At 39.9% G+C, this 17,542-nt stretch overlaps 1 long non-coding RNA gene across 1 annotated transcript; it reads right to left on the bottom strand.

Moving 5' to 3' along the window:
- Positions 1-1,299: 1,299 nt before the first annotated feature.
- Positions 1,300-7,829, bottom strand: LOC310683670. The gene is made up of 4 exons (XR_014514485.1): positions 7,775-7,829; positions 6,670-6,865; positions 3,057-3,188; positions 1,300-1,456 (listed from the first exon to the last, which is right to left on the bottom strand). It is a non-coding gene; the product is annotated as an uncharacterized lncRNA (long non-coding RNA).
- Between the last annotated feature and the right edge of the window lie 9,713 nt (positions 7,830-17,542).

Here is a 17,542-nt window from a genome sequence, read left to right as displayed (position 1 = left end):
GACTCCCAATTCCCATCAGCCAGAGGCACTGTGGCCAAAGGGCAGGGATGATTAGACACGTAGCCTGTCCAGCAGGTATTCTCTTATGATTTACCATTGTTGCCTCCGCCATATTGTTTCTCTGTTCATCACACCATCTACCCCTCTGCTTTACAACCCCTCTTCCAAAAACTTCCTTTCCATGCAAAGGATTTAAGATACTGTTGCTATGTTGGCCGCCGTCATCAACTCTCCAGACTTCATCCCTGATCCTTCATTGTCAAATCATCCCGCACGCTCTTTTATTCATTTCGTTTATTACTTTAATCACCATCTTTCTCACGACCATTTTATGTAGACTGTAAGCTATCTGAGTAGAACGTTGTTACTTTTTAGGTCTCCATATCACAAAGCACGCTGGGGCTTAAAATAGCAGCACTTCACTAATTCTTATTATTATTACTAGGCATTGTGAACAGCATAGCTGATCTCCATGGATGGGGGATGAATTATAGGTCAGCTGCACAGTACATGCTTTTTATCTAAAAGGTCCAAGTTTATCTATGGCAAATCTAGGGGGAAAGTGTGTGTTATGGGGGTGGGGATCTCAGGCAACAGAGCTAGGAAATACCTTCTGTTTGAGATGTTTGAAGGTTCCTATGTCATGTCTTAGCCAGGGGATTCCTCATCAGAGGATGAGCTAGAGGCCCTGGCATTACACCAAGCCTTGGATTAGGTTCAGTTTGTGGGTGCAGAGTCAGGATTTTTAGATGAGGCTGAGCTTTTCCAGCTGGAGGAAAAGGTCTCCATTATCATATTCAGTTATTGTTTTGTACTGGTTTTTAAGAACTATTTTTATCCTGCTTTTATGGCATGCTTGTAAATCAACATGAGGCATGGGTAAAAGGTGGTTTGTAAATAAAATAGTAATAATGATAACAACAACAACAGCAGCAGAAACAAGAAGCATTTAAGCACAACCTAAAAGTCCCATTTCTTCATTATGAGTATGTGAGTAGGCTGTAGGTAGACTCACAGTGGATCTCCCTTATATCATATTACATACTGCATGTGCATTAACATTTTACCAGTACCTTATAAACATACATATATAAAAACATATATATATATACAGAAATTTATGAGAGATGCTGACACATTGCTGGGAGGCAGGGCTGAGCTCTTATTGTTTCTTAATCTACATTCAAAACTTCATTTCAGTTAACTATGAAAATAGCCCCAAATAGTTTAAATTCCAGGAGGGAAAAGAAAAGGAGGAGAGCACAAACTAAACTAGTTGGAAATAATGAGGTCACAAAGTTCAGGAAAAGCCAGTTTATTATGCTTCTGAAATTAAAGTTGTTCCAGGATTTTCATGTTAGGTCCCTGAGCCGGAACTAGTCAAGTAAAATTTCAGCCTTGGAGCAAATTATGCCAGATTTCAAAGAGAATGATTTAGCTCTTTTTGAAATTCTATCTGCACACAAAGAAAAAAGATCAAGCCAGCCAGATGAGTAACCAAACACTGATAAATGAACAAATACTTCACCTTTCTACAAATATGACTTCAGGCAAGACCTTGTTTAAAATATTGCTTACTTTGGTGCATGCCTCTCCGTCTTGCTGAGGCTTGTCTCTCGAGAAACACGGTGATCTAATGGACATATCTTTGGGAGTATGGAGGTGGAGTATCCATCCCAGTTAATCTCTTGAGTCTATCAGTAATTTGATTCATAGCTTTGGGGGAATCAGTCATACCTTCCTTGTGACTATTTTGCCTTCCACCCCATTTTACAAAGCTACTGCAAAGATGCACTGTGAGGCTCCAGGACAAGTCTCAGATTACAATTCTTATTCCCAAGACATTCCCTTGATGAGAACAGCTATAGATGAAGATTTTCATTTCTCTAATTACAAGTTCGACGCAGATGTGCTAAGATTGAGAAGCAGCTCAGCAAACTAGTTTCTGGCTGTTAAGTAGACATGGGCCAAATCTAGCACCTTAAACAGTTATGGCTTCCCCTAAAGAATCTTGGGAACTGTAGTTTGTTAAGGTTGCTGAGAGCGGTTAGGAGACCCCATACCCCCCTCACAGAGATACAGTTGTCAGAGTGGTTCAACAATCACTCTTCCCCGGGAAATCTGGGAATTGTAGCTCTGTGAGGGAAATAGCCACTCTTAGAATCCATAACAAACTACAGGTCCCAGGGTTCCTTCAGGGAGGTCATGACAGAGTGGTATAAGAGTGATTTAAATGTATGATGTGAATTTGGCCAACTCTTTCCCATGCCAAATTATGCAGCAATGCCAAGCGTCTTTACCTTAAGTAAGTTCTGCTGAAACAACTGTGATGTTTGTCACAAACAGAAGATAGACCATTCAGTTTTTATTGTAATTATCATTTCTTAAATTTGTATTCATCTGTAGATCTCAGGGCAGTCCACCACATAAAATTACATCAATGAGGCTTATTTCCGAACTCTTTAACCACCACACTTTACTGGCATTCTTTAGGATTGGGGCATTCGCTACTGAATAATAATAAACTGGCCTTCAGCGGGAGTAAACACAGAAACTAAAGGATGTTGAAGATGTTAGCCAATGTGTATAGAAGCTTCTTCTAGTGAGGTTTAAGCAATGGGACCCAAGGTCAACTTTCCAATCCTTCACTGAACTCACTAACAGTCCAATATGGTTTACACAGTTCAATGAAACTCGCTTCCCAGCCAGTTGGGTTCCAGCTTTGAATGAAACAAAGAAACAGTGATGACTTTCTCCTACTGCTCTGCACTTTGGAAAGAAGCACGGGTAGATTTATAAGCAATTAATGGGCTGTTGAAACACCTGTTTTGAGTGTGATACTGAAGATTAATGGCAAAAAGAATAAGGAAACTGATTTGAAGTGGATGAATACATATATAATATTTTCAGATCAAGCCACTTTTTAATTTTTAATTGTGTTTTTAACTATGCCTCTATTATGCACAGCTGAGTGAGTTCTCATGGCTTCACTATTTTGCATTGCACTATGTTAGCACGATCAGCCAAAGTGAAGCACCGACCTACTTATGACTTACCTAAGTCCAGTTGATTTCAGTGGGTCTACTCAATGCATGGATAGGTGTGGCTCCAATTCATTTTGTTCTCCATTCACAATGTCAAATTCTGATTCATTATAGTTCATATGTGGTTGGAATGTGCAGTTTGTGCTGTAAATGAAAGAAAATTTGCATTGTGGTGATATGATTATCATATCTGACAGTGAGGTTTTGGTATGTGAGCAAATCAAGTCAGCAACTGGTTCAATATGAGGGCCGTGTAATCCACACACACCTATCCAATGTGACAATCCAGATCTGGCTCCAGTTTAGTTTGAATCAATCTGGACTTGATCCAGAAATGCAAATCTTGTAATCCTATTCACTTGCACTGGGAAACCAAAATGTACACAACTTTTTTGCTTTTTCAAATGGTGCATGAAATTTGGAGACATGATAGCCCCTCAAGGCAGGATTTATCTTGGCAAATTTCAGACAGGTCAATCAAGAGATTTTTATGCCAGCCACCTTAAAAGTTTGCTTTTCCCCCCAAAAAAGATTTTTTAAAAAAGACTGATACATGTAATATTACCCCGTATGTGTGCTGCTTGTGCACTGACTATGCACAATGTACTCATAATACTTACCACACACACAAACAAACAAACAAACAAACACACAAACACACATACTAATAAAGACCAACACAGAAAACAGAACACACCTGTAAATAAAATACAAACCAAACCTTAAAAACTAGGGCCAAAATGGGAGCAGGACATAAGGAAAGTGACATTTCCTAAGTAACTAAGATTAGGACCCGGAAAAAAACCTATTATTATATTTGTATAAAGATGGGATTGGGATTGATTAGGAAGGGATGGATAGCAAACAGGTATAAAGTACTTGTCAGAGTACTGTGAAGGAAACAAAACAGAAGCCGAACAAATGCCACCAAACTCTTTCTAAGAGATAGTGTTTACAAAAGAGTGATAGCAATGTGAACTTCCTTCTCCCCAAGCACTGAGTGTGTTGGGTGAGATTGTAAACCCTGAATTGGAAGCTAGAATTGCCAATGAGCCTCCCTATTCCCTAGCCCTGGTGTTCTCCTTATATGGTGTTATAATCAATAAATTAAATGCTTTGGTGATGGTATGTCTGGCTTTTTCAGAGAACATTTTGAGCTCCAGATCAACACAAATTGCTACAAATCAGTTTGTATCCACCCAACTCTAGCAATTTGTAGTTGCTTCAACCCAATCCAGATTTGGTACAGATCAGTACGAATCAGCTGAATTCCATTCAAGATTAGGAAAAATCAGTTGCACAGCCTTATTAAATACGTTGTAGCTCTAGATTAAAGCATTTCAGTGATATTTCCAGAAATAAAATTTATAAATGTCATTTTTTTTTTCCAGTTTCCTGGTTTCTGGACTGGGGTTAATATTTTCAAATTTAATCAAATAAACAGCAGTAAAATTGGGACTTACAAAGGTACATGTTGATATTTAATTTCCCCCCTCCCCTAAAGCTCCATTTGTTTCACCTGAGCAACACAAAACAATTAGTGTCGTTTTCTTCTGACAGTGCAGAATGAAAACAGAATTGAAATGGTTGCACCTCCAACTCCTGCTAATTTATCACAACCATATATTCTGCGAGAAGCTAAATAGGGGTGTGGGAGAAGGGTAGAGAGAGATGCCTAGCTGATAGACTGTGCCTCCACCTTGCAGAAGATTAATTCCATTGTACAGTTTGAAAACTGCTGACAAGAAACTTGCTCACAAGTAATCAGAATCTTCGGAAGACTGATTTTGTTTCTGTGCCGGTGTATGATAAATAAGGTGGGGAAATGCTCTGCTTCATCTCTGAACATAACCATAAGTATTTAGAAATCAGATTGCAGGATCACAAATAGGTGTGTGTGTGTGTGTGTGTGTAGCTGGGTAATTGCTTAACACCCTAATCACAAAAACATTATTTCATTGGAATTTAATTCTGTTTGCCTAATTGAGGTGCATGTTGGAATTCTCTAGATCTTTATTCTGAAACTAGCTACACTGAAGTGCACCTCATACTCATGGCATGCATCTTAACTGGCATTAATTAGTCCTGCACAGGCAGGTAGCAGCTGCTAAAAGATTGGGCCATTATTGTGCCGCAGTAGTAACCTCCACTTCGCAGAACATCTAATCCAAAATTCTTGGATTTTAATCAGATCAGCTACTGTGCTTTATGATACAATTAAGCTACATTTCTCAGGGTTGTGGATTGGGCTGTAATTTGCAAATCTGTAAACTGTAAAATTGTATTGGTTTGATTATAATTTACCGACTGATCTCTGTTAATAATCATAAATATTGATTAATTTACAAATAATTTTATAAGCAAATGAGAGTTTTATTAAATCCAACTTATTTTTCCTACTCTACAATGGGGGGGGGGGGGATACTTGGAGCCATTTCTGAATAATTCAAACCCAAATGTAGATGTATTCTCTCCTAGTTTTGTGAGAAACCCTTAAAGTTAACTTGTCACAGAGACTAAATTGAATCTATTACCTACAGAGCAGTAGAAAAGAAGATGAAGGGAGGAAAAAAAGAGCAACCACGAGATTTATCTGATGTTTGGTTGATGTATGGGTATATAAAATCTTAAGTAATACAGATAATGTCACACAATATTGCAACATATATTTCCAGTTCAACATTCTAAGACAATAAGGCATAAATGGAAATTAAAGGAAAAATCTGAACGGTTGTCAGGGAGCACTTTTTCATTCAGAGAATCATAAACATATGGAATGGTGTGTCAGGCAAAGTTTCTGAGATAAGACTAGTGGAGTAATTACAAAATGGATTTATATCCTGGGAAATAAAAGTGCAGACAATGGAAAAGAGCTTGAAGTCAAATGATTTCAACCCTCAAAAATGTTCTAATCAAAAAGTAACTTTTCCTAAGCTGTAGCTGGGCTTCTCTTCTCTGCACTTGCCACTGTTTGTCTTTCTCTCTGTGCTGATTAATTTTATTTGAAGAAGTTTGTCTCCAAATGCTTCTACAAACAGGGGTTGGAGCACCCTTTTCTGGGTGAATTTGACTCATTTCTCCCTCACCCCTCCAATGACACACAAACTTGTTTCTGTATTGGGCTGTCAACATTCCTTTTAAAAAATCTTCGTTTGATATTAATTATTTTTATTATCACATAACCTGAACATCCAGGAGGTGAGAATGAGTTCAAAAAGGGCTTGTGCTGTGAACTGCCCTCTTGGCTGAAAACACACAGAATGGGTATTCTAGCAGAAGGCGTGTTGAGGTGGTGTTTCTCACCTGGCCATGTCACTGCTACAAACTGGAAGGTACAGTAGATTGGGGGAGAGGGTAAGGTGGTGGTGAGGTTGGTGCCGTTCAAGCATCACGTCAAGAGCACAACATTGACACTGCCCACGAGTTTGCACCATGCTGACCTTGCTGATGGTTCCTCCCTCCGTCCCTCCCTCTCTACCTTCCACTAAGCAGCAGCAACACAACTGACTGTAGAGCAGGTGAGTAGCAGCACCCCATCATGCTGTCAATTGCTGTTGCTTGAGAGAAAGCTGTAAGTGTACAGGTACATAGAGCTGCGAGCAAATGGCCTATCAAAATTCTCTACCTTATTTGTATGAAACTCATTTCATGAAGATTCTTCAGGGGTGTGGAAATTCTCCAACAATTTGTTGGGGGCAAAGCCCACCATTAGTAGTTGCAGTAGCATAGTTTCTTCCTTTGTCTTTTACTGACATTGTATTTGCTTTGGTCTTGTTGCTGATGATACACCAATTCCATGCTGAGGACAATGATATCACAGGCTAGGGGAAAAGAAAAACACATTTTAAAAGGAAGGAAACTCTTTTTTCAATGCAACTCGAAATTAAAGGAGATGAAAATTACAAATAATATTTTGAAATGGCTCCCTTAAACAAGTGTCTCTGTAGCTTTGTTTCTTAGAGGAACAGTTTATTGTTTAAGACTCAACAATACCACTAGCTGCAGAGATTCCATATTTCCCCATAAACACCCAATTTATAAACACATTTCTCTGTCAGATACAATATTGTCAGCAATATGTACGTAAATACTCTGAAGAGCCATGGAAGCATATGAGTTAGACACAAGAATGTGTGAAAAGCCCACCCGATAATCCAGTTCAAGAGCATACAAAGACTCATTTGATTCCTCTCAAAGTCTGCCTGATTTAACAGCCACATCCTTGGTCGCCATATTCACTGCTGAAAGTGCTCCAGCAAATCATTACCATCTCTAAAGGCTTGCATCTAAAGATCCACACACACAAAGAAGAAGCATTTCTGCACACACACACTGTGTGACTGTGTGTGTGTTAGCTGATTCTTCTTCCCAGTTGCAGCCCTCAACCCCCACAAACGCTCTTTTCCAATTTCCCAAATGTTGTCTCTCCTTGCAAAAGAGAGTGCAATTTTTCTACCTCATTTGAAGAGTTTTAGAATCTTCAATATCTCTTCATAATGGCTATGTTCTTATTTATTTAATATAAAGTAAGGTTTCGTAGGCCCAGAGCGTGAGGTTGCTTACTGGTGAATAGGCTAAGGCACAACAACATAGGAAAATAAAGATGATTGTACATAAGAATCCACCTTTTAGTTTGTTCTTATCTACAAAACATAATAATTGGAGATAATATTTAACTCTATAACTACCAATTACTACAATAATTTTGGCAGTTTCAGGGTTGAGTTTACCTTATCAATGTGAAGTGGCCCAGGCTTAACAATCAGTCCCTCTTCCCAGGGAACTCTGGGAATTGTAGCTTGTTAGTAGGGGTCGCCTAACAACTCTCAGCACCCTTAACAAACTACAGCTCCCAGAATTCTTTGGGAAAAGCCATGACTGTTTAAAGTGGTATGGTAAAGGTTTGATACCGCTCTAAATGTATGGCATGAATGTGTCCAAGGCGTGGAAATCACCCTGTACAAAGTGCTCTAGAAATATGTATTAATAGGAAACAATATGGCATAAATATTCAGAGCAGACACATTTTACAGGATAAAAAGCAATACGAAAAAGTCATTTGTATGGTTTGTCCTTCAGAAACTACAAGGCCACCTGTGTCTTATTATTATTTGGAGCCATCTGTCCTGAACCTCCACCGTGTGATCTGCTTCAGATATCTTTTCATACCTTATTTTCCTCCCATTTTCACTGCCACAGCAAATGCGGTCTTACTCCCCTTCCCCTCTCACTTAATTGTAGAATCTGTGCCCCAAGCAGTACTGTAAGAACTGTGTGCTGTCAATTAATAATATATAATACTGATGTATCTATGGTTCATAATATAGTAACTCAAGTAAATGTATTAGGATAATTGTAAATCTATATCAATCCAGGAGCACACTTTGCAGCATTGTTCTTAAAATGAGAACGGGACAATATAGGACCAGCCATTACAAAAGCAGCAAGCCCAGGTTGCAGTTAACTACTGGGTTTGAAGCACATAGTGCAGAAGATCAACAGAATTTCTTCACTGGTGGCTTTGTTCATTCATTTGTTCAAGGAATGGTATTTTACCCCAAAATATGGCAAACCATTTTTGCCCTATTATTATTGCATATTTATTCCTATCCCACCGTTCCCCCTAACCAAGGACTCAAGGCAGCTTACCGATGAAATAGGAACAGCTAAAAACATGGGGGGGGGGACCCCAACTATTAAAAAATATTCAAACATTCAAAGAATCCAAATTATATAAAAATATAAACGGTCTATTAAAACTTACTCTAAGCAATGACCTGTTACACTAATGCTGATGTGTTATTACTCTCTATGGATAGACCCCCAAAAGATATTGACTGGCTTCCTTAAGACTGCCCTGTAGGGATGGCGGAGAAATTAATTCAGATCACATTGAAATGTGAACCTACAGAATCTGCATTTTCCAAAACAATTTGTGAACCAAAACACTGTTGTCCTTCATAGAATCATAGAATGGTAGAGTTGGAAGGGATCTTGAGGGTCATCTAATCCAACCCCTTGCAAGGCAGAATTTCAACTAGATCATATGTGACAGGTGGCCATCCAACCTCTGCTTAAAAAACTCCAAGGAACAAGAGTTCCACCACTTCTCGTGTGAGTCTGTTCCACTGTCAAACAGCTCTTAATATCAGAAAGTTCTTCCTGGTGTTTAGTTGGAATCTCCTTCCTTGTAACTTGAATCCCTTGGTTTGGGTCCTACTCTCCAGAGTGGAGAAAACAAGCTTGCTCCATCTTCCATGGGAAAGCCCTTTAGATATTCTCCCAATTTTGCAATGTGGTTCTTCAGCCAAATAATGTGTACAAAATCAGAAACTCGACAGAACACTATTGAGCCTTCAACTGGGATTGAAATTAAGGGTATGTTCACATTACCCTTTGCTGCAGCTCCAGCAGGCTCTCACCACTGGTTTTTTAAGGGGAGAAATGACCTTGTAGTATTTCAAGCTGCTAATAAGAACACAGCCTTAGCTTTTCTTCCTAGGTTGAGTTATGGTGCTAGCAGGGTTTGCCCAAGATATTTTGGCACCTGAGGTGAAACACAAAATGGCTTCCCCTCCAGTTGCCAAGGAAGAAGGGGTGAGTGAAGACCTACATCAGAAACAAGGGGGAAGGTGAAGATCTACTTTGGGAACAAGGGGGCAGCAGCCGTGGGCAATGCATTCCTTGGAGGCCAGATCTGCTGCCCCTGTGGATTCTGTTGCCTCACCTTGCCTCATAGGTGGGCTAGCCCTGCATGTGTGCCCCAAGTCCAAAGAAGGAGTGGTCTGAAAAAGCAGACGTAGCTCCACTTTTCTTGTGACTGTGACATTCTCTTTCTTAAAATTAAGAGGTGTGCCTGCCTCCATTGCCTCTCTAGATGGAAGAGCAAAAGGTCACTCTAAGCCTGAGTGGCTGTGGTAGATGTTTTACATAAGGTTTTTTTTTTGCTGCATTTAAAAAGCAGACATGTTTATAGGATACCATTCCCAGACCATCCACACTCCTTAATATCTGCAGGCTGCAACTCATTCTCTTTCGGCTACCTGGTTGTGCCTTTTCTTTAGATGCCACAGCTATGACTCCTTCTATAAATAGGGAGTAGCACGTTGCTGACATTTCAGTTCCTCAGGATTTTGAATAGATTTTGGCATGACATTGCTTCTTCTTAATATCCCTCGCAATCCTTTTGTAGGCTATAGGAAACACAGACTACACAAATCTGACAAGTAACTCAACTTGCAGTTCTGGGTTGCTTTGGAAGGAAAATATATATATGCTTTGTTTCATCTGTAGTGAGAAAAAAGGGAGTTACACAGATTTGTAGTGTAAAACTAGGGAGGAAGTGCTCAGAATTAATGACAATTGTGGGAAATTGTTTGTTTTCTCCTCAATACAAGAAGGGTCAAGTTGTTGTTGTTGTTTTTACAAAAAAATCTTTTTTAGTTTTTGCTGTTAAATATTGCACACAGGGCATAGAGCTCTGATTACCATATGAATAATCCAGTTTACGAACAGCATCAATTATTTACACCCAAATTATGCCCAAGAGTTCTTCTCTGCATGGAGCACAAAGAGAGCTGTTGACTTTGAAGGTCCTGATAAAACTATAAAGCAGACACCAGTTGTTTATTCTGAAATGCCATATCACTCCAGACTAAATAGTTTTAAACATTAATAATGGAGAATTAGTAGGAAAGGATGGCACTAAGGACTGGGCAGCCTCAAGGACAATAATAATTAGTGAGTGTCGTCCATACATTAGCATGCATTTTCAGAAATTACAATCACAGCCTTTAAACAACATTGCACCACTGACCTTAATGGGGTTATCCTAGAATGTTGGTTTGAAGGCTGCAGTCTTTAAAGGACTACAGATCGTTATGATTATAGTAACTGGGATCAAACTTAGATCATTAGAGCTCAGATTTTTGTAAACATCTGCCTGTTAACCTCTTCACTTTGTCTCCTGGAGTTCTTCCTTCATAGTGAAAAACCTTGAATGTAGAAAGATCTCCCCATAAAGGATAAAGTTTTGGTCTAAAATGGTAATTCCTGGGTGAATACAGACAATCATTTACAAGTAATAAACGATTACAGAGTGCACTTGTAAGCCATGTTGGTAAACCAGCTGGTTGGATTGTCCTGCCAAGTGATGAAGAGTCATTCAGCATAAATGAATTATGCTTTATTTTCAGGAACAATAAAAAGCATTTCTTGACCCATTATAATATGGGGTTGTTGCCATTACTGTGGTGATTGCCAGTGGTATGGGCAAAGTCATGGAGAACAGACCTGTCACAATCCCATACCCTTGCATTGAAAGAACATGTAAAGGAGTTGTGAGGCCAGGGAGCTAGCCCCATGTTCTCTTGGGAGCAGTGGTATACAATACAGCTGTGGACTTCCATTGCTGGGTTCCATCGAAAACTGCTTCTCCATGCAAACCAGGAAGTGACCTCTCCAGACAATGGAACGACCCTTATTATCTCTGTGATTGCAATCTTCTGGGTGACACGGACACCGTCAGGTGTTGAATGTGCATGCGTACTCCACCATTTTCACACTCTGCTCTCCGCACAGCCCCAGGAGCTGGCAGCCCAGCTTGAGTTGTGTTCCAAGTTGTGCTAAGTAACTGCCCTGTCAGTACAATGATTTTTCCACGCTCAATGGAACGTTCTCCCCTCTCGTCCCTCTGTGTGTCCCATGAATCTGTTCTAGGGGATCCCCGAAACCTCTGGATAAGATCTGCAGAGGGTTCAGGGTGAGAGGACAAAAGGATGGGATTTATAACTCTATTTCTTTATAAGTGGCCCTTTAGTCACCACCAGGGATATTCCTGTTGTTCTCTGTGTTGTTCTCTTGGGAGTAAGACAGGCAGCAGCCACTCTTTGTGGATTACACTCATATCTTCATAGTGGAGCATGGCTACAGCTTTTTTTGCTGGAGCATGGCTATATTTGCCGCCTTCCTTGTGTTTTATGCTATGCCTGATAGCAAGTGTCAAACGACATTTAAAATTATAGTTCATTTACTGTAGTTAAACATAAGGAAGCAAAAGCAATTACCCACATAAAATGATGGAATTAAAGATTCTTCGTCTGACCTAGTTTGCTATTTAGTGTTCACTGAGTGTTGCAAAAGATAAATACATTCTTTATAGAGGGCTGTATCAATCTCCAATCATGAATGAAAGCCAGTGAACATGATTTAGATATAAAATATATGGTTTGCAAACAAAAATCAATCTTTGACTGTGAGATAAGAGTTAGCTGACAGTATGGTGTCCCTCGCTTGTTTCTAAATAGGAAAAAAACCCCACATTCTTTAGTAGAGAAGCATATATTGCTTTACATAGCAATTTAAAATGTTATACGTACACATACACACACAAAGGGACATTCCATTTTAGAAAGACATCAATGCAGATGTTCTACAGGAGGATGGAGATTCGTTCTAATAAAAGAAAATGTAATACAATGGGAAAATGTTAATTAGTTTAATTTAATTACAGACTTAGTACATGCTAGAAGCTTAAATTTAATGGGCTGATGATTCAGATTTGATTGATCATAAAAATGAGTATATGTATTGTTGTGATGACTACCCTAAACTCTCCTTGGATGCAACTGTAATTTAATCTGCAATCACTCTGCATTAATACGCTGCACATAAGAAAAGGTGACTGAGTCCTATTTAAGACAGCAAATAAAATAATATAAAAAACCAGAGTAAATTTGGACCTTAAACATTATTGCCAAATGTATGCTGTGTTTGCATAAAAAAAAGGACCAAGGAAAGAAAATTCTCAGTATCTGGACATACATGTTAGATATCAGTCTGAGTTCTGATAACCACATTCTTATTATGATTTTCCAACTTAGTACCTTTTTGAGGTTAGCTGACAGATCTGTTTTATTTATTTTTATTTAAGAAGTCCACATAGGATTATTTTTTATTTTTGTAGGTGAGAAGGCGAGTGGCCTGTTGAATGCTTTGTCACGTTGCATGATACAACCCTACTGCCTCTGTCCTAGCAGCTACCAAGACGTAGCTGTGATTCCTACAGGGGTTTGATTAGATGACCCTTGGGATCTCTTCCAATTTGTACAAATTTTATAGAACAGGATGACATCCAGTCTCAACAACAATAATCTGGATTTCCAAAGCCAAACCACTTCAAGTACATTATCTTGGTGTGCTATTTAAAACAGCCAGCAATATTAATTCCCACATTACTGATGGGCATCAGAAAGCCTGGTGAGGTTCAAAAATTACAGAAAACCATGGTGCCCTGCTAAACCATGGTATGACTAAATCCCAGAGAGTCTTGAGCTGATGTGCTTCTCTTCCCCACTCCATGGGCTAGAGAAGGCCAATGAAAGCTTTCACTTTAAAAACTAAGCAGAGGTCCTCCACATGCAGCTGTTGGGTGACCTTGGGCTAGTCACACTTCTCTGAAGTCTCTCAGCCCCACTCACCTCACAGAGTGTTTGTTGTGGGGGAGGAAGGGAAAGGAGAATGTTAGCCGCTTTGAGACTCCTTTGGGTAGTGATAAAGCGGGATATCAAATCAAAACTCTTCTCTTCTCTTCTTCAAAACTTGGAGAGCCGTGTTGTTGTTGTTTTTAAAAGACCTCTTGTTAACTTATTAACTCTTCTTAATATGAAGGCTCTTGACTGTGTCGACCACAGCAAACTATTGCAAGTTCTTAAAGAAATGGGAGTGCCTGATCACCTCATCTGTCTCCTGAGAAATCTCTATGTGGGACAAGAAGCTACAGTTAGAAATGGATATGGAACAACTGTTTGGTTCAAAATAGGGAAAGAAGTACGACAAGGCTGTATATTGTCTCCCTGCTTATTTAACTTATATGCAGAATTCATCATGTGAAAGGCTGGACTGGATGAATCCCAAGCCGGAATTAAGATTGCTGGAAGAAAATATCAACAACCTCAGATATGTTAATGACACAACCTTGATGGCAGAAAGTGAGGAGGAATTAAAGAACCTTTTAATGAGGGTGAAAGAGGAGAGTGCAAAATATGGTCTGAAGCTCAACATCAAAAAAACGAAGATCATGGCCACTGGGCCCATCACTTCCTGGCAAATAGAAGGGGAAGAAATGGAGGCAGTGAGAGATTTTACTTTCTTGGGCTCCATAATCACTACAGATGGTGATAGTAGTCAGAAAATTAAAAGACACCTGCTTCTTGGGAGAAAAGCAATGACAAACCTAGACAGCATCTTAAAAAGCAGAGACATCACCTTGCCAACAAAGGTCCGTATAGTTAAAGCTATGGTTTTCCCAGTAGAGATGTATGGAAGTGAGAGCAGTTATGGCGGGACCATAAGGAAGGCTGATCGCCGAAGAACTGATGCTTTTGAATTATGGTGCTGGAGGAGCTTCTTGAGAGTCGCATGGACTGCAAGAAGATCACACCTATCCATTCTGAAGGAAATCAGCCCTGAGTGTTCACTGGAAGGACAGATCCTGAAGCTGAGCTCCAATACTCTGGCCACCTCATGAGAAGAGAAGACTCCCTGGAAAAGACCCTGATGTTGGGAAAGATGGAGGGCACAAGGAGAAGGGGATGACAGAGGACAAGATGGTTGGACAGTGTTCTCGAAGCTACAAACATGAGTCTGACCAAACTGTGGGAGGCAGTGGAAGACAGGAGTGCCTGGCATGCTCTCATTCACGGGGTCACGAAGAGTCAGACACGACTAAACGACTACACAACAACAATATGAATGCTCAGATTGTAGTTTCAGATCCTAGCTTGCTCAGCAACAAGTGTTCAAACTAAACCCAGTTAACATTACAAAATTGTTTGCAATTTTGTACATACTATGCATTGCATAGTACATACTATGCAATGTTATTCTCAGAATTTGTACAATGTGCCCATCCAGTGCTATCTTACTTTAAAAAAGTGTTTGGACATACCTTGTCTATATTGTTCCAGGAGAAACTCTGGGCAGTATTCCATTTGCACAATGGGAATTTCCCCTCTCCTGTCTCTGCATGTCCTGTGCCCTCACCAAATCTGCTCCATAGGGTTGGGGAAACCCCCAAACACATCTAGGGGTGCATGGGAGAAGAGAATGAATATTCTATTGTGCACGGATAAATCAGTTTGCTGATGGAACGATCACATAGCTCCATGTTGCATACAACCCTTTGAATAGTATGCCGAAATCACATAATGTATATGTTAAAGGAAATGAAAGCTGAGCATTTAATGTGGTTGTAGAATGTACAAATTCAGCCAATATATGAACATCCCCCCCAAAACCTATTGGAGATTGTGCATAATGACTGGAAAATGTCTAAATTCAGTTGACACAAAAACATTTTCAAGACCCGTTGAAGAATATGTATATCGACCAGAGAATGTGGTCAATTTCCTCTTCATGGAGAAAGTGTATGCACATTCTCCATGAAGCCTGAGGAATGTGCACAATGGATGGTTATTATGCACATTAACGGCTCAACTTAAGAGTCCCCTTAACATACATACAGACATTTCGTTCTTTAGTTTGATATTCTACTAATCTAGCTGGTGTAATTTCTAATCAGTGGGTTGGATCCAGTGACATCCTTCTGATCTTGCCAGAGATAGGAGCAGATGGTATGATGGGACACTTTCACTAGTGCACATCCACACAGTCCAACCCCTGTACCATCCAGGAAACATAGCAGTGATGCCCATGCTGGTGTGTGTGTGTGTGTGTGTGCCTCTGCAGCAAAACCCCAACTGTGTTAGCTTTTCCTGACCAAAGAGGGTTCCTGGTTTCTGCCAAGTTCCTCTGAAGTAGTAACTTCCTATGACACAGTGAATCCCATTCTATAAGGTTTTCTAACTTCACTTGGCAGGTAGGTACCAGGGATCGTAGTACAAAGGGGGGAAAGAGTGGAAGTCCACTTTTGGGTCCTAAGAGCCAAGCTGTTATATTCATTTGCTTGCTTACTTCAGATTCCATTTTTCTTCTCCAATTTCCCAAATGTTTTCTGTCATCCTTGAAGAACGGTTCAAAGGTTTTTTGTCCGAAACATATTGAAATCCAGTAAATTACACAGAAAAGCCAGGGCGGAGCAGGTTGGAGAGCTTTCTTTAACTAGCACACAAGGTTGAATATTCACATCTAAACAACGAAACAGACCTTTCACGTTTTGAAAGATTTGCTCTTTATTCTAGCTGTTCCTCTCATTTTCTTTAATGGCAAGTTGGGTGGCAAGCCGGCCTCACAAACTGTTTGAGAGGTAGCAGGGAGATGTTCTGCGCTTTTGCTGTGGGAAGGTGTATACGAGAGACAGGAGACAAATCCAACAGTGCATGAAATGAACTGCTAATCTCAAGGGTTCATGTGCAATTTGGGGTATATTTTCTTCTCCATGCACATGCAATTGTAGATGTAATTGCCACCCTGGAAGAAAAGTAAACCTGAAAAAGATATATATTGTAGCACATAGATGTAGTGCCTGAAATATCTCATAGTCAAATCATTTTTCATTTTCTCCCCCAATGGAAACCTGTTTTGGGGGGGGATGGGGAGCAAAAGAGCTTTTTATGGCTACCTTAACTTTTCTCATGTATTAACTACTTTTCTCAATTATATATATATCCTTCACTGTGTCTGTTGTTTTTTCAACCCTGCTTAGGAAAGCATCCCCAAGAAGTAGTTTGCACATGTATTTGCAAATTCAGGGCCTCCATTCTGGTGAGAGCATTAAAGCTGTGTGGTTCAGAGGCAAACATTGCAGTAAATACTAGGTTCTGGATCCAAAGAACTGTACAAGTAGTTCTGTTGTCCAGGGGCAATTTGTTGCTTATGTTTCTTGAACAACAATCCTACCACATGCGACATAAAATACTTATTTTGAGTCTGAGGGGAATTTCAAAAGCAATTAGAAATGAAAAACAGTTTATTTTTTATTTTTGCTGAGTGCACACAAGCCTTCGGGTTCCTGTCTTAATACCTAAGGAGGCTGACTCCCACTTACTTAATGGCCTTAAGCCAATATAAGAAAATGTGAGCTGCAGTGTTATGCGTTCAGTAGTCTGTGTTTGCCTGAGCTTGAGTCTGGACTAAGGATTATGAGCCCCATTGTTCTGATTCAATACATGATATCCAATCACAGAACATTTCAGGATTTGGGCTTCTGCCATTGGCCCTTGAGCTCTGACTTATGATTCGCAGCTTGGATGTTTGGACAGACAATCATGTTGGGAGTGGGAGTGGCCCAGGCCTTCAGAAATGTATATAAGCAGTTGCTTTGCCCCTGCTGTCCAGCTCTGCTTGTTCAGTAAAGGTTCTTCCTGCTTTCACTGTGTCTTGCCTTGTGGGAACCTACCGAGACTTCATGCAGCATCTAAACATGACTACATCACATACTCCCCACTTCTCCAACCAGTGAGGAAATTACAGGGGCAGCATTTACCTGGGTATGGATTAAGAAGAGCCCTCCTAGATCAGATCAAAGTTTCATCTAGTCC

Source organism: Podarcis tiliguerta, assembly GCF_965153285.1.
Source record: "Podarcis tiliguerta genome assembly, chromosome: 1".
Classification (NCBI taxonomy): Eukaryota; Metazoa; Chordata; class Lepidosauria; order Squamata; family Lacertidae; genus Podarcis; species Podarcis tiliguerta.
This window is presented reverse-complemented; position numbering and strand designations above follow the sequence as displayed.